This window comes from Haemaphysalis longicornis, unplaced genomic scaffold (genome assembly GCF_048455015.1).
Source record: "Haemaphysalis longicornis isolate Haplotype H1 unplaced genomic scaffold, Haemaphysalis longicornis Haplotype H1 scaffold_9, whole genome shotgun sequence".
Lineage (NCBI taxonomy): Eukaryota > Metazoa > Arthropoda > Arachnida > Ixodida > Ixodidae > Haemaphysalis > Haemaphysalis longicornis.
Window position 1 is genome coordinate 82,042,761 of NW_027526460.1, and position 22,177 is coordinate 82,064,937.

Below are 22,177 nucleotides of genomic sequence, written 5' to 3' on the forward strand. Positions count from 1 at the left end.
GTTTTTCGGGGATCCGGGGTGCGGATTCAGGACGGCCTTGAGACCCGCGACGACGAGGCGAACTCGGTCCCGTAGATGTGGCCCTGGTCGTTCCCCGCGGGCCTACCAACGGACATCCGCTAATGCCGCGTCACTACCGGACCCTTCCCAGAGTATTGCACGTTCAAAAATTTCCAGCCGATTGCCCCATGGTGCCGCTCGCAGCCCCTTAAATAAACTTCGCCCGAACGCCCGACTACCCCGAACCTTTGTCCCCCTGTCCCGTCCCGCACCTTTGTTTCCGCGACCCCGCTCCTGCCCTCATCGCAGCAGCTACAACGAAAGGCAGAAGAAAGAAAAAAAAAATGCGGAAAAAGTGAAAGGGGTAATTCAGCTACCGAAGAGCGGCAAAAAATGGCCGTCCCCTCCTGGGGAAGCTGTCATGTCGGCCTCCTGAATGAAAAAAGTGACGGCCTGGCCGGCCGTTTGTGACACTGTTCCCCCTTAAGGAATATTCTACCAGAATATTCTACACTACACAAACTACAGGCCACAACACTCACACAGCGCTCTAAACAGGCGAACCACTGAACAGGTAATAAAAAAAGAAACAAAAAGTCCCTACCCGAGTCAGTGTTCCTGTGGTCGCACAGCTCCGATGCATCGTTGCAATGCGCACAAACGGACCCGACCACGGTCCCACCAGAGCACTTTTAGTCGGCTGTACTGGGCATATTCACGCACCATGCACCACCTCGCATACGGAACTGTTCCAGGTTTTCGCGCACCGTTGGTGCTCACCACTGACACACCCTAGGTCCACGTACGCGAAAGCACGCAAAACAAAAAAAGAAACCATCTCCCCACGAGGGGGACTCGAGTAAATGCGTCGCATAGGGGGTGGGTGTATTGCGTTAACGTTTAGTGTTTGGGGAGTAGTTGGTGGTAGTGAATGCGTTGTATCAGCAGCTTCTTGACGTAGTTTGAATGAGTCAAGGATATAAGGCGCGTTCGTAGCCTTCCATTCAGTGTCGGCTTTGTGGCGCAGTGGGAAGAGCACCATGTACCTCGCGTTCCGCCCACAGGTAGTGAATGCGTTGTATCAGCAGCTTCTTGACGTAGTTTGAATGCGTCAAGGATATAAGGCGCGTTCGTAGCCTTCCATTCAGTGTCGGCTTTGTGGCGCAGTGGGTAGAGCACCATGTACCTTGCGTTCCGCCCGCAGGGTCGTGGGATCGAAACCAGGCGCCGGTAAGTATTATTTTTTACATAGTGTAGGGGGAGGGTGCGGACCTGTTGTTGAGAGCGAGGAGGGTAGCGTGATGCGGGAGAGGAGGAGCGGGGGAGAGGGCGCACCTGCGAGCGATGCGGACTACTACGGACGCCTAGAACGGGCGACATCGTGAGTTAAAGAGATGCTCTGCATTTAAAACGTCGCACACTACATTCTCGGAAATATCCAGAAAAAAACGCATCCTTCCCTAAAGCACATTTCACGTGCTTAGAAGACACACGTGCGCTCCACCACTTACGAAAAGAATGGACGCGCACCAAACTCATAAAGTCATCCCCGTACACATCCACAAAAAATGGCCCTACGCTGAAACTCCTTTCGCGTGCTTTGAGGACACAAGCAGCATCACGCTGACAAGGAAAGGACTAAAGGACTAAGGGCCCAACCACACGCACGCGTAAAACCGACGTACTCGCGCAACGATATAAACCGGCGTAAGCGCGTAAGGAACCGGCGTACTCCGGCGTACGCCGAATGCATTGGTACGCGCTTGTTACGCCCAAATCAGAGCCCGCCAGACATCGACGCAAACTTTCGGGCGCACGGTGTTGACGTACACCTCTGGCGGTGATGTTATCGGCGGTCAGGTCGCATAACAAGACAGTGAATTGATAAATAAGCTAACTTCACTATTCATTATGCGTTAAAACGAAGTAATTTGTAAAATACGTTGACCAAACAACCGGATAAAACACGCGAAGCAACGAGCAACTATGGGAGCAAGGCAGTTTTACCAGTTTTACGCCAAATGTAGTGGAAGGGTTTTGTGCCTGCCAAGTATGCATACTAATCCTTAACGTTTTGTAATGTTGCCAGAACTGTTTTAGTTGTTTCCGTATTAAATATACGTAGTTTTGTGAAAATAGGCATTATTTGCTTTATTTGAGTTAAAATGTAGTTCAACTGGTCGCCAGAAAGCTGAGTACAAAGTCGTCGAGCCACACTGCGTGGCGCATTGGTTTGGGCGCGCGTTGCGGCGATATGTGGTTACTCGCCCTTTCCGACGTCGTCGGCCGGCGTAAAGGCAGCGGCGTATGCGTACGTCGTTGCGCGAGTACGTCGGTTTTACGCGTGCATGTGGTTGGGCCTTAAAGCATACCCAAACAGGCAAAATGTGTTCGACTATCGAAACCCTCAAGCTGCAGCGCGCTGTCTCTGCATGCTCGGTCATAGCACAATTCTCGGTCCACGGTTCGCGTGACCAGTCCCCCGAAGGGATACAAAGCCCAGATGACTCGTAAACAACGGCCTGCTTGCAGCGGTTCACGATATGGCGCCATGTAGCAGCGGGTAGGATGCAACCGTGCACTGGCAGTCGCCAACAAGCAGAAGGTGGCGGGTGTTCTCAGAGCGGAGCAAGCCAACTTTGTGCGGCTCCACGAGTCAGCAGTCGCGCCTCGGCTCCAGGAATCCCAAGGCGCCAGGTAGACCCCTCTTGAGCTTGGGTCCCGAAAACCCGACGCGCTTCGAGTCTTCACCTGGACATTGCACTCCTCGAACCTGCTCCATCCACTCCTCCCCGCAATCTTCTTTGTTCTCGCCTGGCCTCCCTAGCTCTTAGCTTGTGGGCAGCTCCCATTGGCCCACGTCAGCCCCACGTGTGGCTTGCCACTTGTTTGTTGTTTGTTTTTGGTTTTTCGGTGACACGTATATTGTCGCGACTACAACTTCTTCGTTAATGTAAAAGAACTGTATTTACATTTGATTACAGGCAGAACACAACCGGTCACCACCATTCTTACTCACGTCCTAATTTACCATTATCAGCACTAACTTTTCTGTCCTCTACAGAATAACGTTGTACTGTGTATGAGGCACATTTTTTTTTATTTTGCCAAATTAATTTCGTGAAAAATTTGTTTTTTTCTATTTTTATTGTTTTTTGCTTTTTCAACATCGAATCCGGCAAGTTGTCTGCATTTACGCTAATCAAACGATTAAAGGTGTAACTCTCGCAATAGGTGCATTTTTTCGGTAATTCAGGGCCCTACACGGTTCGCCATTTGCGTGATTGTGTTATTCGTATTTAAAAAATATTTTTGGCGGACTCATTTTGTTTCTCTTCGGTTTTAGCGGGAGGTGTATAAGATGCGGATTTTTTGTTTTACTTGATTGTTACTTTCTTTCTTATTTTTAGTTTTTCTTAACTCTGTCTAAGAAATTTTCTTCATTTACGCTACTATAACGATTACAGGTGGTTCTTCTCCAAATGTTCATTTTTGTAGTAATGCAGCGCGTTCAAGTTTCTCCATTTTTGCTATTTGTTATTGGAATCTTAAAAGTTTGTTTTCGCGTCTTTTCGGTTATTCTTCATTTTTTTTGGGATGGGGAACACGAATGAGGCTAATATTTTTCGTTTTTAGATCAATTCTGCAAAAATTTGATTCTTCCTTTTTTCACACTTGGTTTTTCGAAATTCTGTTCGACAAGTTATCTCCAGTCACGCTATTATAATGATTACAGGTGTTACGTCCGCCTAATGTGTATTTTTGTGAGAGTGCGGGGTACCCAAATGGCCATATTAGCGATTGCTTATTGGTATTTTGAATGGTGTTTTTTGCCGACTTTTTCGTTTTTTCTTAGGTTTCGCGGAGATTTATACGGTACTTATTTTGGATTTTGTCAGATCATTTTACTGAAAAAGTATTTCTTTTTTATTTTTGCTGTTTTAATAGTCTGTCAGACCAATTAGGTGTGTTTAAGCCACTATAAGGAATAAAGATGTTACTGCCGCAAAATCTGCATTTTTGTCAGAATACAGAGGGTTACACTTTCCTGGCTACGGTGCCACTTGGAAAAGAACGCTACGCAATAAAATAGAACAAGAAAAATCGCATATATCCAATGCAAACACTTGTCATCTCCTATGTCGAAGCAATGTGTCTGAGGGAATGCAATAAGTAGTGCACGGTGTACTGTGGCCTAATAAGGCGACTAAGTCCGCTGCCTTCGGAAGCGAACGTCCCGGTGGGGGCGCCATTAGAATACGGTCACCACCAAGTTATAGTGCTGTTCAGTTTCAGTTTCAGTGTTAGTTTACGGTTGCTGTAGAAATGTTAGAGCATTATATCTCAAGGAGGTCCCATATTGATGGACTGGGAAGGGTATTCCCAACCAACTATTAAGTTCGGGATCCTCATTTATTTAAAGAAAGCCGCCGGTGGCTCATGTATCGGCGTTGCATCCGCTTGTAGATGCTATGCTGTGTTCCTTTCATGCAGCCGCAGCGATGCGAAGTTCGGGGCCGCCGAGTGCATGCTGTGTCTTCCTTCCTTTTCTGTGCCGAAAGATGGGGGTGCTTAGCCCGACTACGTTTGTTGCATTGGTATGCGGGCAGCTCGACCGGGAGGTCTCAGTGAACAGCGGATGGGTGCGCAGCAGTGAACACAGTTTCGGCGCGGGGTTCCCTCGGACAGCGCGCATGCCGCTATTTTTCCTCGCCGAGATTAGCCCCGTTTACATTCACCCGACCAGGCCGCGTTGAGTTGAAATAAACAGGTTTTTTGGACTCGACGCACTCGTGTATAAGTGGACGCGGTGAGTCGAAAAGCCGTCGGGGCGAGTCCGTTCGACTCGCAGGCAGGGGGTGGATTGACGCGCTCGTCGGGCTGAGTCGGCGGGCGGTGCGGAGCTGAATACCGTATTTGCACAATTACAACGCGCCACCGATTGTACCGCGCGGGTAGGTTCGCGCAGGAAAACCCGCAAAAATATTTGGACGTCGGCTTTACCGCGCAGGTGTAAAATACATTACAATACTTACCTAGAAGGAGATTTTATTTTGCGCGTGCAACTGTGGCAGCCAAAAATAAATTGTGCTTCGTAAACTTGCTTATCCAGCTCCTGCAGTAAATAAAACTATAGCGGGGGACACTGAAGCTGTTTGCGATTTCAAGTGTCTTGAAGTTCATAATTCTACGTTTGACGGGCTAATTGCAGTAGTAGAAAAATGTTTAACAGCTGACCAAGATGTGTCTTTGAGGAATTAGTGCGCCGAAATGCAGTCACATGATATTGACGGATTTTTGTATTGGATTAAGTTGGAGTTTGGGAGGACCTCGTGCCTATGGCAACATTGCTGGCCGATTTAAAACCTTTTTCGGTTTTGAGCCCGATGGTAACACGCGCACAAACTTTAATGCTAGCTTTTATCAAAAGAAGGAGCACGCTAGAATCGTAAAAATACGGTAGCTCCTTCTCCGGCAATCTCCCGGCCCCCTCGCCTCGACTCTTCGAATGGAGCTCATGTATACGCGTGAGGGGTCAAGGTAGCTGAACCCGCCAGTCGACTCGACCCTCCCTCGTCGGGTCCATGTATCCGGGGTTATTGGGAAGTGGCTCGGTCGTTCGTCGTGACAAGCTGACGGGAAGGGAAAGGATGGTGTCTCTTTGTGTTGAAAAGGTGCGCGGTACAGTTTTTGAGGATTTGCGAAGCTGGCGTCGGTGCTGTTTGTTTATGGAGATTGGCCTCGGGAATACTCGCCTGGGGTTAAAGGAGCTCTTCCCGCGAGTCAGGCGGCGCTCAGCGGCGTCCCTTATGTGTGGGGAAACGATTACCTTACGACTCTGTTTGTGCCGGCCCGCGCGCGGAAAAATGCGAGTCGGCAAGGTGAGGACGCTGTAATATGTTAGCCGCGCGAAGACCGCTCTACGCATTCGGCTTTGGCTTTGAGCAAGCGCCGCCCGCTTAACGTAATGGTTCGAGCACTCCGCGCGGTCAGCGACATTGGGTTGCAGATGTCTCGTCTTTGCCTGTCCGTTGCAATAACGTACGCGGGAAACGTACTAGGAGTTGCATGAGAGAGAGTATTGGTTCATGTGACGGCAGGTGGGAACATGTTTAAGGTTGGTTGGTTCTTGTGGCCAATCTGTGCTTTATTTAAATTATGTTACAAAGGGTTTTCGCTTTCTTGAACGCCCCTTTTTGGAGGTGTGGTTTTTCGAATCAAAACCAGAGTGTTGGCAAGATGTAATTAAAAAATCCCACCCTCTCCACGAATTGATTGATGATGAGAGGGGCGAAGCAAAATGCTTATCGGTAAAATCGTAAAAATTTCGCCCGCACATCATATAAAGACTCAACACGTCAAGCTTACCAACGCTCAGTTGACAAGCCCGCCGACAACGTCGATGTTTGTGGTGATTATGTAGGGCTTGTTTGGGACGACGAGAATATCCATGGGTAAGTTGGCGAATTCGGTGTGTGACATTTTAGCCACCTTGGCCGTCGCCTTCTGCCGAGCGTCTTGTGTCGCGTACCCCCGGTACGCGTCTTGAGCTCGGAGGCGACGAATGACAACCTCTTCTTCTTCCCCTCCTCCTTGTTGGGTAGCAACGAACGCGTTGAACGTTTCGACTCCTCGGCCTATCTTTGGTTGGCCAATCCCTAGAGGAACCTGCCACAATCATCAATAATGTGCCGGATACAGCAGCAACGAGGGACGGGACAGGGCCCGAGCAAGAGGAGCTTCGCCCCTAAAAATGCGCATGTAGGGACGGGACAAGCGAAGGGAGACAACACACAGCGCATACTAACGACTGGGTTTATTTCCGCGCGCATATATACTTCATCTAACGGCATGTGGGAACAAACAGAAAAAAAAGAAAAAGGAACAAAGAAACAGAAAAATAAAGACAACAAAGTATCTAAAACCGACGAAACACATATTAACTTTACACGCAAGCAGCCACTGACCGGTCAATTGTCATGTAGAAATGCGATCTCTGTAGAAAATAAAGATATTGATGCAATGCTAATACACTCGTCACCCGCACGTGCAATTTCCCTTGCCTAGATTATTTCCAGGGTGAGGAGGTCATGGCTCCTATCAAGCAATTTCGTTTTTTTTTTAAAGGAAAAACATCCACAACCACGGCAAAGTATGTCAAGACGCCTCGAAGAATTAAGGACATTGTTCCTGTGCTCCCTATGCCTATAGTTAATACATCGGTCGGTCTCGCCGATGTACACTTTTTTGCACTTCAAAGGAATGTTATAAACCACTCCTTCTGTACAGGCAACGAACCTGTTCTGATGTTTGGTTTTTCACCCACTTTGTTTTTTGTTTTTGTGCCGTTGACCTGCCGACCGAGCTTGGATAGTTTATTAGGAGCGGAGAATGCAACATCGGCGCCTGCTCGATTGGCGATGTGATTTAAGTTACGGCTGCGCCGGTGAATGTACGGGATCACTGCAACTTTTTGGTTGCGAGTGGAATTCACCGCACCCGACAAGCTCACCGAACCTCGTGCTGACAGCTTATCCTCTTTCAGCACTTTTTAGGCAACCGATACAACAAGGTGTGAAGGGTATCCAGGCTTGGATAACCGCTCCGCCTGCTGCGTGAGGCTTGTTGTCATCGAGTGCGGGCAGGATTTCGCCAAGGCATTCTTAAAGCATAGCGAGGGAAGGACCCTCTTGACCAGCTTTGAGTGGGCGGACCCAAACGGCACAAGTAGTACGGTTGTCCCATTCTTACATGTGGATTTTTATTACATCAAGTCAACACAACAACTAGCCCCTCAGATCGCTTTGTCAAAGTATTGGGTTTTGTCTGGGGTCGGTTGGTCGAGAGGGATCTAGTTCTGTATAGACCTTTGCCGAACAGGATGCTGCCGGAAGAGTGGCAATGTAACCGTCGTTCTGTCCTGATGCAAATACTTGGAGTAATGTCAACATTGTACGTAAACCTAATATCCATCAAAAAAGGCCGTCCTCACGCCTCACCTGCTCCAAGTATCGCACATAGGTCTTCGTAGCGAGTAGAAATCGTCCTCTCGGCTCGAGCATCAAAAGAACCTCGTTATTTCGTCTTCGCCATTCACAAAGAAGATGGAGAGGCTAAATGTAACTCCAAAAAATACAAACAAAAAGTACACTCAATGTGATCACAGCAGTAATATTTGTAAAATATAGAAAAGAACATGTTCACACAAACCAGTTAAGTATAGTTAATCACAATCAAAATCATTACACAAAAAGGTGTATAAAGGGGTATTCACCTACATACCGCACATACACGTATATAAAACACTCATTATGCCAAAAATTGTACAGCGAAGCTGCTTCAGATTATTTAATGGTTGAGGGTATTGAATTTCAGAATGATGTCCCAAGAAATCCGCAGTTCGCCGTAGTCAGTCCTAGGTTTTGTAAAGGATAGTTATTGTAGTATGATAACCGAGGTGCAGGGAAATGCGTGGTTTGGTCTTTCGATAGTATCTAAATACGTGAATTCCTTGAAAGATTCTATATGACAGGACGCAAAGAGAATATTTATTTAATTCACCGTTTAACAAAATGTTACACCTGCGGAGTAACGTCAATGCGTTACACGAAAAATGGCTCTAAGTGATTAGTCTTAAAGATTGGTTTTGTGTATGCGGTAAATGTGTGAAGTGAGTTTTATATTTGTTGCCCGCCGAAGAAATGCATAGTTTTGATCTGAAGCATTTGGTATCCTCACTTAGGGATTATCGCGGACAACGCTGGAAAAAAATTTACTTGAACCTTTTAACTAAATTTTGTGTATCCTGTACATCTCGTGCTAGAAAAATAGCCTTTTATTGGCTGCCCCGACGATTGTATAATAATAAAGTAACCCCATTCAAATGAAATCATCCGAGGATCATTTTGTAGTGCATTACAAAATGTGGTGCGTACCTACCTTGCCGGGTCGTCGCCCTAGCAACAACTCAGTTTTTAAATATTTGTGACCACACAAACCCAAGGGCACAGATAGAGCGTTCAACTTGGAGCTAGTTTAAAAACTTTTATTTTCAATTCACCGCAATACGGAATAAGAAATATTTTTGTGCAGCGACTCCAGTTGCACTTACTTGGATAGTTCGTGGCAAGATGAGCACACACTACACAGCTGCTTTAAAAAATGGGTTTGCTACATTGTGTATGTTGTTTCGCCCGATTCATGCACATTTCCTCCTGTGTGTCATTTTAAAGACTTTAAAAAGTTTTGAAACTTTTTTCAGATACAAGGAGTACCTTTATGGAAAATTGCTGAGTTTTGATCCGGAAATTGTAGCCTCCAAAAAACCAGGTGAGAACAGCCTTTAATTGGCGTGTATCGCACTCAGTACCCATAACGACACCTTGTTTTTACATTACCCGCCTGCATACAAAAATACTGACAGCTTTGCTCGCGTATGAGCGCGTATTAGGTGGAAAATGTTTTTACTTTCCACGTATTGTTACACGGAGAACAGCTGTAACGCTAGCTGCATTTTTTTTCAAACTCTCTGGATCTAAACAGTTCGTGAAAAAAAAAGTGAAAAGAAGTGACCTAAACAGTTCGTGAAAAAAGAACCTCCCAATTTTCCAGAATTAATATTTCTATCAGAGAAAAATTCATAACGTATACCCAATGATTGCGAGGTACCCCATTTTCGGGGACATATCGCATACTTTTGCTATCCGTTCAATGACCATCTTTCAAATACGAAGTAAACGTTCCCATACACGCAGTGGTGTGTTGGCAAAAACGCTTCCGAGATTTCCCCACCCCCCGTTACGCGACCGTTTCGCGTAGGGCGATTTTAACGGGCATTCACAGGCATACGTAGGATGCGTTTGATATTGTTCATCAGGTCGATAGGCCCAAAACTAGCGGTATTTCCCTTTAAGCCAAACAAGGGCTATTGTATGCACGGGTACCACCAGTAACAATTGTAACGCGGGAGCTTCGGCGCAATCGTATCGCTGCCCCGCACAGCTGCACTGGCGGTAACTGAATGAATAAGAACACGCATGCGCGCATGCCATCGGCGACAGCATGTCTATACCTCTGAACCAACTTCTGTTAACCTGGCTACGGGCATTGCTTGCAGCATACTGGCCACACGCTTGACGCAGATAGAAGAGCCACTTGCAACAGCGGCTCTCTCAAGCATTTAGCGTCCGCGAGATGCCGGAGAAGCGGCGCTGTCACACGAATCTGAGGCAACCATTTCTCCATATTTTTTGTGTTTCTTACTGCAGTCAAAATAACAATAAGTGTAGGCATGGCCATATATGCGATGTTGTCGAATATTCGATCGCATTGCTGACTATTTGCTATTAGCTTTGATCCGAATCGGAGTATTCGATATTTTCGAATTATTCGACGCTCCCCAATAGGCAGCCAAAAAAGCCAAGCTTTTCAGTCAAGCCTTCCGAGATGTCATCCAATGTTAGCCACAACACCCCTCCAACGCAGAAATTCCCATCATCAGTTGCAAGTTCTTGCCTGGCCTAGATGTTCGACAAGCTCACAACTGTAATCACACTTTCTGTTCAAAGGGGGAACTGAAAACACCGCTGCGGTCATAGCACCTGAAATACGGTGTAGTTGTATTGTCGATTCGACGGAATTATCGGAACACTGTTCAAAAATCACAATGGTATCCTGTAGCTTGCGCTTTGGTTAGGGACGGCCGTTCATACTAGTGGCTAGCATGCCCTTCTTTTAGCGGACGTTCTAGGTGGCGCAAAGTATTCTGGAGGTAACTTCGTGTCAGTTTTGAATATGATTGGATATGTCTTCTAGTCTAAGTGGAACCATGATTTTCGTATTTACAAATGTTTCAGTATCTGCTTAGAATTTAACAAATGAGAATTTAGTAATTATGGCTACTGACATCATAGGCTGTGACATACAAATGACAGGCTACTTGAGCGATCCTGTATTGCCACAGTCTCAAAGCCCTCCGGAGTGGTAGTGGAACCATATCAGCCGACTATAGCTAACGCTCGGCAAGGTAGCACAGAAGAACCTTGAATTCCTGCCGCGCAAACACGTATTGAGGCCGTTCTCGGCAGCAGAAAATCTTGTCAGCAGCCGGCGGGAGCTGCTTCTCCTGGAGCTTGTGGAACAACTAATATTTTTACACGATAACTTCTGAAAACAGTAAAGTAAAGCTGTGCATGTAACTTCTGGATGAATACTCAACTGGTAATAGTTTCACAAAATGTTCTGCCTACGTGAGTTCTATTTCCTAGTCGGGTAACTATTTCCCCACTTTTCTTTGTAATTTGTGGTGTGTAACACTCTTCGAATATTTCGATTCAAAATCATACAATCAAATCACCATTCGCTTCGATTACGAATTGAACCTAAAATTCAATATTATCCCATCCCTAAATAAAAGTTTTTTAGAGCACGTCGAGGTCCATAAAGAAAGAGGGGGAGCAATACATATATTAGAAGGGAAGGCTGCAGGCACATATGGAGGTAGGGGTTGTAGTGTGAAAATTCGGTTCTCTGGGAGGGGGGTACAAAGAGAACAAGTTGTATTTATGTCTTCGAATATGTCGCCATAATGATTCAATATAAGTACAATCAGTTCAAAAAGAGAGGATCTCAACAGAAAACATTGGCCGGCGTTTGGAGCTGGCATGCACCTCCAGAATACTCATGCAAGCCCGGTGGTCAACCCGATTGGTGCAGAGTATGGAGGTGCGGGACTTTCAGTCTGAAGGATTATAAAATTGAGGCGTCGTTTGTAGAAGGTGTGAATATGTGATGATGTGTGAATTTGGAACCGCACCACATGAGGTGGTGAAGATCGAATCCCGCAGCGTTGAAACAGTCAGGCCATTTTGGTGTTTACAGGGTGGCGTGCGATCTTCTGAAAGTTGCAGGGTTTACGTGTATTGGTGCCATAATCATTGCTACATATTTCGGCATATTGGGGAGTTCGGGAAAAGACGCAAGGAATCAGTTTGCGGCAAGGTTTTCAAGGTAGTTCCTGTCCCGTTTGTATCTAATGATTTGAATTGCTGGTGACAAAAAGGCTACAGGGGGCGTAGCGTAAGAGCGTAGCGTACCGCAAATTTGTGTCCTCAAAATTTCCTGTTCATCGACGTGAGCTGCTTCACTACCCGTTCAGGACTCCCAATCGCCAGGCAACCAGTTGATTCGAATGCAACTATTGTTGCGACTCGAGTTGGTCATCTGGTAAAGTATTTTATGAATGAGTGGTTGGTGGTGGTCGGGGTTTTGACAATTTTGAGTTTGTTGAAACAGTCGGTAAGATTATGCATTCTGGGCCGGATCGTTAAGGAAGCCAACGGCATACATGGTGACGCAGAGTTCGGCTTCGAGAGGAGCAGCATGTGGCAAGTGCAGGGTGCGAAAGCAATGTATAGTGGGGGGTACGGGGTCGTTCACCACTAGACATTCACACGCACAGCGAAGGAGTTTGAATAGCAGGAGACAGAAGTAGACATGAGTGAAATAACTTAGTGAGTGAATGGTTTAGTTGATGTGCTCAGGATGATTGTCTGGCTCACTCTTAAGTAATAGCATCCACGGATAAGAGACAGAGACATTGGCGTCAAGTTCAACAAGTCGGAGTATTTGGGTAGCCCGCGAAAGGTCCGTTGAGTTGCTTGATGTAACCTATGAAGTGTGCGAAAATCTGTGCGGTAGCGTTTGCAGTATAGAGCACTGTAGGCAATGGTAATTATAAGATGGCGCGTGCCAACATTTGGATGCAATTTGAATGGCCGCAAAAACTTTTTCGGTGTGGCAGTGCAATAGACGTTGTGTCAGATTCCATTCATTTTTGAGCTGGTTAAACTAGAGTGCTGAGTATTTTTGTAGTGCCGTAATCGAAGGCTGAGAAGGTGATTATGGTCTATCCAGAGGGTGGTAGGAGTGCCATAAGAGAAATAAAGTAGAGAGTACATAATACTGTGGTGGTTTGAGGCCGAATACGGGAAGGAGTTTTGTTTCTCTTGGATAAATTACATGACCGCAGGAGGTTAGCTAGTCCTCTTAAAAAAATGTTAGTGGCTTATATTTTGGTTTGCATTGCATCGAGCCAAGGAAAGTAAATCGACTCGATTCATTATCGTGATCTCGTTGGCGTTAAAACACATGCGCATAGTTGCACAACAAGACTGACAACGCTTCTCACATCAGTGCCTGTCAGGTCACACAGGCATGATTGGAAATGTCACCTCAGATGCAGCTGCGCAACACGCAAACAGACTACGCGTGTATGTTGTAATTTATATTGAAGACAAGCCTGGAGCTCGGGTATTTCTGTTTTGGTGTGAATAATGCAGCTGTCATCTAGGGAGAACACTCGTATGCGACCCTTGCCTCTGCATCTGACTGACTTGTGCAAATTTCAGCTTTTTCGTAGCCTACCAAAACAAACTGAGGGTGTCCTTCACCGATTACACCTAAGCGTTGCCTTTAATTGCAGTATTGTTTAAGGCAGGTTGGTCGGACTTGCCTTATGTTCGATAGTCCTTGCAACTGAACATAAGATATCTCTTTTGCTAGTGCAAGAAGTATATAACAAAATGTGAAAATGATGAAAAGAACACTTATACGACAACGACTAGGAAACATTTTCGAACTGGGTAACTTCCTTTAACGTCTGCGTAATCACGATGACACGGCCTTGGGGACAGAGGCTTTGTTGAATTTTCTGACTCCGTAATGTCCGAGGTTCTCAACCCTTGCGGCCCAGGATTAGTGATTTTCGGCACGCCCCTCCAATTTTGTTTAAACTTGCCCTTCCCCTTAATAATTAGTTTCACATTATTTCACCTTTTCTTTTTTCGCCTCAGAGTATTCAGCCATGGCGTAAGTGGGGATTACCTCTTCAGTATTCGTTTAACCTAGCTACCTCTCGTTCTTTTTCTGTCTCTGTCCGTCCCTCTGTACGGGATTCCAGAAGTTGGAAATTGGTGGTTCGAGTGGCGGTGTGTCTGATAGGAAAATGATTTGTTGAAGGGGTCATTTAGCAGAGGAGCACAAAAGTAGGGCTAAATCATCGAATAATTATGGTAGTCCATATCGAATTAGATTATCTGCTATAAAGCTGTCCTGTTCAGTTTCATTACTGCCTATGGAGAGATACGTTTTTTTGGGATTGAAAGCGGTAGGAGGGGAAAACGCCCACTAATAGAGGTGTAGGTAAAGCCCTCAAGTTTGGGTTCAGGCAAGGAGGTGCCCATGTGAGAAAAGGCATAGTGTTTTGCTAAGCCTACTGAACGCCGACTCCTTTGTTTTGAACTGGTTGGAATAGGCTCGAGCGGAAATTATGAAAGTGAATGATATTGGCAATAGATGTGCATCCAGTTGTTGCTTTGGGGTTGAGGATTGGAGATGAGGATATTCAAATCGAATCCAGCAAGTATCGGGGTGTTCGGATGCCGGATGAAGACGACTAGAATATAAACGAAACAATCCTGTTGGATTGGCATTTAAGAAATGTGTAATAAGCACGCAAAATGATGTGTTCGTGGCCAGTTGTAAGGTGTGTGACAACAGCATCGACTTCGTTATTCAACTTCGTTACTAACACAGTTTCACAACTGTTGGCCGTTTACAGGGCTGAGAGAGCGAGCTGGAGGTGACGTATTTCAAGACAGGGGGAAATGCAAGGGTAGGAGAAACGAGTTTTATATTGTGGTAGGTCTTGTGTAAGCCTAAATGTCCGGCCATGGCGCCGTTATAAAAAACTTCCAAAATGTGCTGTTTAAGAAAATGCGAAACGCGATAAACCCACTGGCACCGGCAGCGCCGTGGTTTTAAAGGTATTGAACATCATCAAAAAGTCAAAACTTTTGCAGCAAGAGAGAGAAAACCTTTAATGAAAGCGGAAGAGATCAGCCCAACTAACGGTATAGCCTGCTACTCCAGATCGGGCTGTATACAGAGAAATGACCGGGGAAACTTGATAGGTAGAAAAAGAAAATAAAAAGGAGGGGAGGGTAGATGTACAGTTATATAGAATATATATGTGAAGTAGTTTTATAGGACCTCATTTAGCCCTGTTTGTGCAAGAAAAGTACGCAGAGATTTTGTTCCTAGCTCTCCTTTGTTATGATTTCGCCAGGGTCCCAGGATGTGTGAGAATTTTACAGCACCTTCACGTCGGAGTCGAACAAGTTCTTTCTATGATGTTGCCTGTTGAGTAGCATATCGCAGACAGTGGCTTAAATTGTGCCGAATGTTGTCAGTAGTAGAGCACACTGTACACAATGGCGACTCTACCCAGTCCAGCCTTAACAAGAAGCTTCGGGTGTATGCAACGTTAAGTCGCAACCGGTGAAGCACAACTTTACTGCGCTTGGCCAGACGCCATGGATGCCATAAATCGCAATTAGGGTGTATAACATGGAGAGACGCATGCTTCGCAGAGTATCCTGCCAAGCTGGCAGCTAAAGTTTCCATCCTAGGTAAAATGCACCTGCTTTGCTATCCTCGTCTGAAAACAGGACTACAGCGGTGTACTTCAGGTCGTAAGCTTCACTGCCGGGCCAATCAGAGGCGATGTTACCCGTTATACCAGAATGAACTGGTATCCACTGAAGGCAAATTTCGTGTCCTTCATGCACTCCACTTGGGTATATTTCCTTCATATCCCAGAAAAGTTGGTTGATACAATCTGGCCGCAAATTTATTGGTTGTAAGGCTGCCCAGGAATCGGAAAGAATTACCCACCACCGGGCAGGCCTTCCCCTTATCTAAAGGAGTGCTGCTCTGACAGCTGCTGTGTCAGTGGGGGCGGAGGGTGTTCTGTGGTTTAGCTTTTTTTAACGGGCCATCCCGCTTATAGACTCTATACGCCGATTGCCGAAGAGGCCGAAGTCACAGTTCTATCCGTGTACACTTGGATGTGGTCTGGATAACGGGTGTGGATATGATCCAGGACAAAATATGTGAATATGCTCTAGGAAAAACATGTCAAGACCGCTCCGGGCATAGACAACATTTTGTCTATCGAGGCACAGTGGTGCACACGGCCCAAGCTGCGTGCAACCACGGTGGAGCAGCAGGCAGCTTTGCTCGAAGGTAACTAGGCGGCAAGATGTGCTCCATACAAGATGCAGACACAGCAGCCAGTGGATGAGCAAAGCATCGGGAAGCATTTCGAAGGCCAGTACGGAGCAATTCTTGTGAACGGAGAGTGGTTGAAGAAAGGCACCTTGCCTCACATAAGGTTCCTATGGTGGGGGGGCATTGCGGAAGGCCCAGGCATGTTCAAAGTGTTTAAGCTTGCAAGCTTTTCAGAACCGTGAAGTCTGTCCAGGAAAGAGCGTGTGAAGAGGAAGGCTGTATTGAAAGAGTCCTACAAAGAGCGCTTTCTAGAGCCGCAAGAGTGTTGACACTGCCCTGACACAGGAGGTGCTTGCTGTTATCATCCGCAAAACATAATAGAACGAAAGGAATTGCTGTTTCAGTCGTCTTATTAAGGACCCCAGGTTAGCGAATGGTAAATCGTAATCCCTAAGAATTTGCGATTGCGGCATTTATTTCCAGTAGGTATCTAGATGCATCACGTTTGGTGAATGCCATGGCAGTGCACTTCTCAGAAGACAAAATCAGCGCGCAGTTACTGAAGTATTTTTCTATGCCACACAGAGCCTGCTGTACTTTTGCTCGTATCTTTATCCGGTTCTTACCTGAAGCCCTGATGCAGATATCGTCAGCTTCAGGTGTGTTTCATTCGGTAATTGTATGTCACGCTGAAATCTTGTATGTCACACTAAAATGGCAAAGTCCAGCGACGAAACCGTTCATTTAGGTTCTTGAGTGATGAGCGCCAGCAGAAGGCATGATGATCAGTGACCACCGTAAAGAGGCGTCCACACAGACATGGGAAAATGTCTGCACTGACCAGAGAACCGCAAACACTCTTGCATAGTTATTGACTAGTTTGGTTTCACAGGTGACAATGAACCACTTCCGTAAGCCGCAGCGTCTTCCAGAGAGTACTGTACTGTGACAGCACGGCACCAATACCTCGACGATTGGCGTCCGTGTGTAGCGTAGTGGCTGCCGTTTTGTGAAACGTTGAGTGCTGGCACAGATGTGAGGGTGTGCTTGAGCACTGGGAAGGCTGCTTCGCAATCCTCACAGCTTTTAAATGTGCAGCGGTGGGAAGATTTTGTGCTGGGCCGCAACAAGAACAGCAAAATTGTGAACAAAACCCCCGAAATAGGAAGCGAACCCGATAAGGCTGCCGAAGCCTAATACCGAGCTATTGGAGGAAAGCACTTTACAGCATTATTTTCTTGTATTGGTAAATTCTCTCTGTGCTTTAAATATGTCGAATCACCTTGATAGATTTTCACACGAATCAGAATTGTTATGGATCAGCGTTTTTTAGATGCGGAGCGTCTTATGCTCGGGGGTATGTCCCGCGGCGTCGGCGGTGGTCTGGCGTCCGCACACCACCGTTTCTTGACCTATCTCCCACGTCTTATACTCGGGGGTATGTTCCGCGGCGTGGGCGGTGGTCCGGCGTCCACACACACCGTTTCTTGGCCAATCCCCCACTTGGGTACGTGCCATAGAAGAGGAACTACAACAACAACAACAACTCCGGTTGTGCTTGCGCTTGACTCCGTGATTCTTCCGATGAAGTAGGATGGAAGCGACAGCCCCGTCAGTGAGTGTGCTGAGGCAATTAAGGGAGAGCATCAGCGCAAACACTAACAGCAATTACACCCAATTACAATCCACGGAACGTGTATCGATCTCGTCTTTACCAACTGCAACGGCGACGACTACATACAACCGCTGCTACGACATCCACTGGCTGTGCACTTCAGCGACCATATGGCCGTCATACTCAAAGTAAGAAGATGTGCAAACCTAAACAAAGATTTTTAGATACCACTTCAATCTCGTATCACTCGCGTATATACGCATACAATAAGAAAAATTACACCCATCTCCCTGAAGGGAACCATGAGTAGGATATATGAGCATTACGGGGTTCACTACATTTCCACCAAATTTGGCTAACAAACATAATGGAAACGCAAACGGAACTCCCATGACGCTCCGCATCGTACTCATGGTTCCCTTCGGGGAGATTGGTGTAATTTTTTTTTTACCATTATGCGTAAATTTGAGTGTCCTTCGGCGTGAATATTGCTATATTCACGCAGACGGACATGGAACGCAGGTGTTATGTTGACAGACTTTACTCGTGGTCTAATACGCCAGAAACAGTGAGGAAAAACGGTTCGCACCAGATGGGCACGAGCAGCGAGGGCCAGTAACTAGCGTGCAATTAGTTATGATGAAGACGATTATTTCGCTGTTTTGGGGATGAATTTCGGGATACGCTGATTTGTCGTTATCATCTTGGCGCCATGATCACAAGTCAAAACTTCATTCACTCGCTTGTCGTCGTTGTCAACAATATTCGTAAACAGCGGGTAAACAGAAAGGAGAGAGCTCAAGCCTGGAACCTCAACTTCAGGGCGCCAGACGCAGCAGCTCCTTATTGTGCCCCCCTAATTAGCTCATGATGATCATTAGGTGAGGAGTTGGTCAAAGATTTGTGTGATGTTGCCACCGAAGAGATTCGACCACATACATTTGTAGATAATTGTGTTGCTTTGTCCTCTACAGAGTTTACCACTCATTGACTTTAAGATTCCTAGTGGCCCGGGGAAGGAGCATGTTCCTAGGCATAGGGCGAGGAGGCGTTCTGAAAGTTTTTTTGGATGGAGATCCGTGCGGTAGCCCTAGCTGAGAGGAGCAGGGTACGTGAGTTCGGGTGCCTCTTGGTCGTTGTGTGGTTCCCTTCCAGGCCCTTCTGTTCGGACGTTCTAGTTAACCTTAACTTTCTTCGTTGTGGACGAAAGCACTTTACAGACTCGTGTAGGCATTCTCTGTGCAGCCAACAGCTTAATGCCCTTTGAGTGTCTGCACAGTAATTCCGTACACGCTATTTCCCGCTATTATCACTAATCGGATTGCCAGCAGGGGACTCACAATTCCACTTTTTCCATCCTGCATATGTTTAATATGCATTTATTTATTTGTTTTTCTTTTAAATACTTTACAAGACCCTATTGCAGGGCATGGAGTAAGGGTGGTAACATAGAGTAGGTGTCGAGACAGAATTGTCAGATAACATCAAATATTTAATGCACAAAAAGGGGACCAAGATGTAACGCGTTAAATGTCAGTAACGAGAAAAAGAAAATAACGTACCCAAAAGGAAAGTTGAAGTAGCAAATGGGAACATGGCAGGTGGTAACAAATACAGGTATACGGAATGTAACTCAGTATAAAACGTCTTGTACACACGCAGCCAAAATTAATCTATAGGAGAGCATACAAAGCAATTGTTCCCATTTCGAAAGCTCAGCCGACAAAAAATAGAGTGTAATTACGCACCTAGAAGGACGTTATACGGCACAAAAATGCAAGAGGTCACAATGTGTGAAGCTTTAAAAAAAGAGCGCGGTCTGCGTGACCAAACGACACATGACCCTAATGTGCAAGCGTAAGGAAATAGAATAATAACAAATGATTATAAACACTTTGGAACGGTACAGGAGGTGGCACAAAAAGTTGTAAAAAACCAGTCTTGAGTTTCTATGAAAAAAGAAACAGTGGAGAAGTTCTCAGACTTTTTCGGGGTCTGATTGAGATGCAATGTCATTCGGGAGGTCGTTCCACAAGCGTATGACACGAGGAAGATCCGATGAGTTGAAGGCGGCAGTTGACCTATATATAATCCCGTGAAAAATAAGTTATCACGGAGACTCCGAGATGTAACGGAAGGTATATCGAATTGAAGTGACAATTGTTTATTTGTGTAGGCATACTTATGGAAGAGCGATGCAGCGATGGCGTAGAGGTAGAACACGCGCCTCGCGTGCAGAAGGACCGTGGTTCGAATCCCAGTGCCGGACAATTCCCACCGGATTAAAAAAAAATCCGCGTATTGATGGAATTGCACAAATGGGCTTGGGGTGCGGCCTGACCCCGGCGACCATTGCCGGCAATGCACTCCCTCACCAGAGCAGGATTGGCCACCCTGGTGTAGTAACGGCCACAACCTCCCATGAATACGCCAATTAACCCTCGGCCCTCAGTCCCCAGCGGCTGAGAAGCAACTGACCACGGCGGCGGTCAGACCTGTGACGCAGCAGAGGGTGCTAAGAGTCAATCAGGGCACCGCTTTTTTATTTGGGTGCATAGCGCTGGCGTTGGCTTTGGACTTTGGCTGATTTGAAGTGGATTTTGTTTTCCGACTTGGGAATTGGCAATCTTGAACTTTAGCAGGGTGGTCGTGGACTCAGAGAGGTGTATGTGTACACATTCGTACTGCGCTTCTATTTTTAATGACGTTGTTTCTCTTGAAAAATTTGTACATTTTCGCTAACATAAATATTACCCACGTTAACGTCGCCAATTTTGAATTGGTAGGCGTATTCAGGGCATCACCCACTTGGTGCTAGCCTATATTCTTTCCTGTCGCTGATTGTTTTGTCAGGGTTATAAACTTGTTTTCTATTGTATGATGCCGGGATACTTTTCATATAATTACTTCATTTTCATCTCAAGTACATGTATGTGGGTGGTGTGATAGTTTTTACCGGTAATATTTATTACACTACCTTACGGGAAAAAATTGTACCTGCGCCAATTATCTATTTTCTAAGGTATACGATATTACATGCCTCGTGCTCTGGGAACTGCCCAAAGAATCCATTCGAAAATAAATAGAAAACTTTCTTGTATGATCCTAATGAGCAGTTACTATTGAAACTTATCGGTGCAGGCAATAAAGACCAAACCAGCTATCAACTGTGAACATAAGTTTACACATTTGTAAAAATATATGCCTCCTTAATTTTAAGCGTCTTTTAGACGCCACAGACTTTGTTTTGATAATAGCTAAACAATTTATTTGGAGTACTTAATGAACATTAGGATCACCTAGACAAACTCGCAAAAAAATACACAGGTAAGCATGCCATTGCTCCGGACCTATTTTCGTATTTCTTCTTCCCGCCTGCTGTCCAAGCCTTGGCTCTAAAAACTAACATTCGTGCAGCCTTCAAACCAAAAACTATCTGTAGCCTAAACATTTTTTCCTGAATGAAGAAAAGTTCTTATATGAGTGCTATAATTTTCGATGTACCGCTATTTTACAGCAAGTGCAGGCATCCACTATACTCTACTTTACTCGAACCAACATAGCGGCTGTGCTATTTTCGTTATTTCACCGCGAATGTCACGTAAGTACCAATTTTTATGCTTCCGCGCAGTTTCTGGGCTTAATTCTCCTGCAGATCCCTCAAAAAGACCAACTGTTTCATTCAGTATCATTGTATTGACGTCAACTTTCCAAGCAAACTATACTACTTCAAGTTATCTCCTAGTTTAGGAAAGAAGTTTTAAAAAGTCGATCTTCCCAACATTTGACTGTATATTTTGTGAGATTTTACAACCTTATGGGTGTTCTTCCGCTGAGTGTATACTGTTTATTGACATGGAACCTTCAATGATAAAATCAATGCGAATAGCGCCGCGGTGGCTCAGTGGCTACGCTGTTCTCCTGCTGAGACTAAGGGCACGATTTGGTACCGGCCAGGGTGGCTACTTCTCTTGTGAAGGCGCAAAACGAAAGCGCCCTTGTGTCGACATTTACACGCACGTTCAAAATCCGCTCGTAAAGATTAGTCCAGAGCCTTGTTAGGAATTTCATCGCACTAGAAAACATTAGCATGGCGCCAGAGATAACTAAGAAAAGAAACACCCGCTAAACGTTCAGCTCAGTGGATGTCACAGAAGCACCAAAGATGACTTTCTGCACTACCATGAAACATTGAAACACGAACAACGGAGCGCGTTGCTGTCAGTACATGCCGCGTATCTAGGCCATGGGCCGCGTATCAGCAGTAGAATCAGTTACGAGTGCGTGAGCGGGTGCCCGACGCGGCGAGAAGACAAACGAAACTGCTCGAATTAAAGTCTTCCTATACAAATGCTGGACACGAACTGTCGTAACTTGTTCGCACTGGGCATACCTGGCTCGTCTCCAGAGTGCGGGGAATGTAATCAAAGCCACGCGCCGCGTTGTTTGTATTTTAATGTATCACGGTAAGCCATGATGCATGAAAAAATA

At 45.8% G+C, this 22,177-nt stretch overlaps 1 long non-coding RNA gene across 1 annotated transcript in view; it reads left to right on the top strand.

The window, feature by feature from the left end:
* LOC144152159 (uncharacterized) overlaps positions 1-22,177 on the top strand; it is a 58,839-nt gene that overhangs the window by 17,973 nt on the left and 18,689 nt on the right. The window contains exons 3-4 of the long non-coding RNA XR_013319077.1: positions 9,263-9,330; positions 21,204-21,287. This is a non-coding gene — a long non-coding RNA (uncharacterized LOC144152159). The remainder of the gene's footprint in view (positions 1-9,262; positions 9,331-21,203; positions 21,288-22,177) is intronic.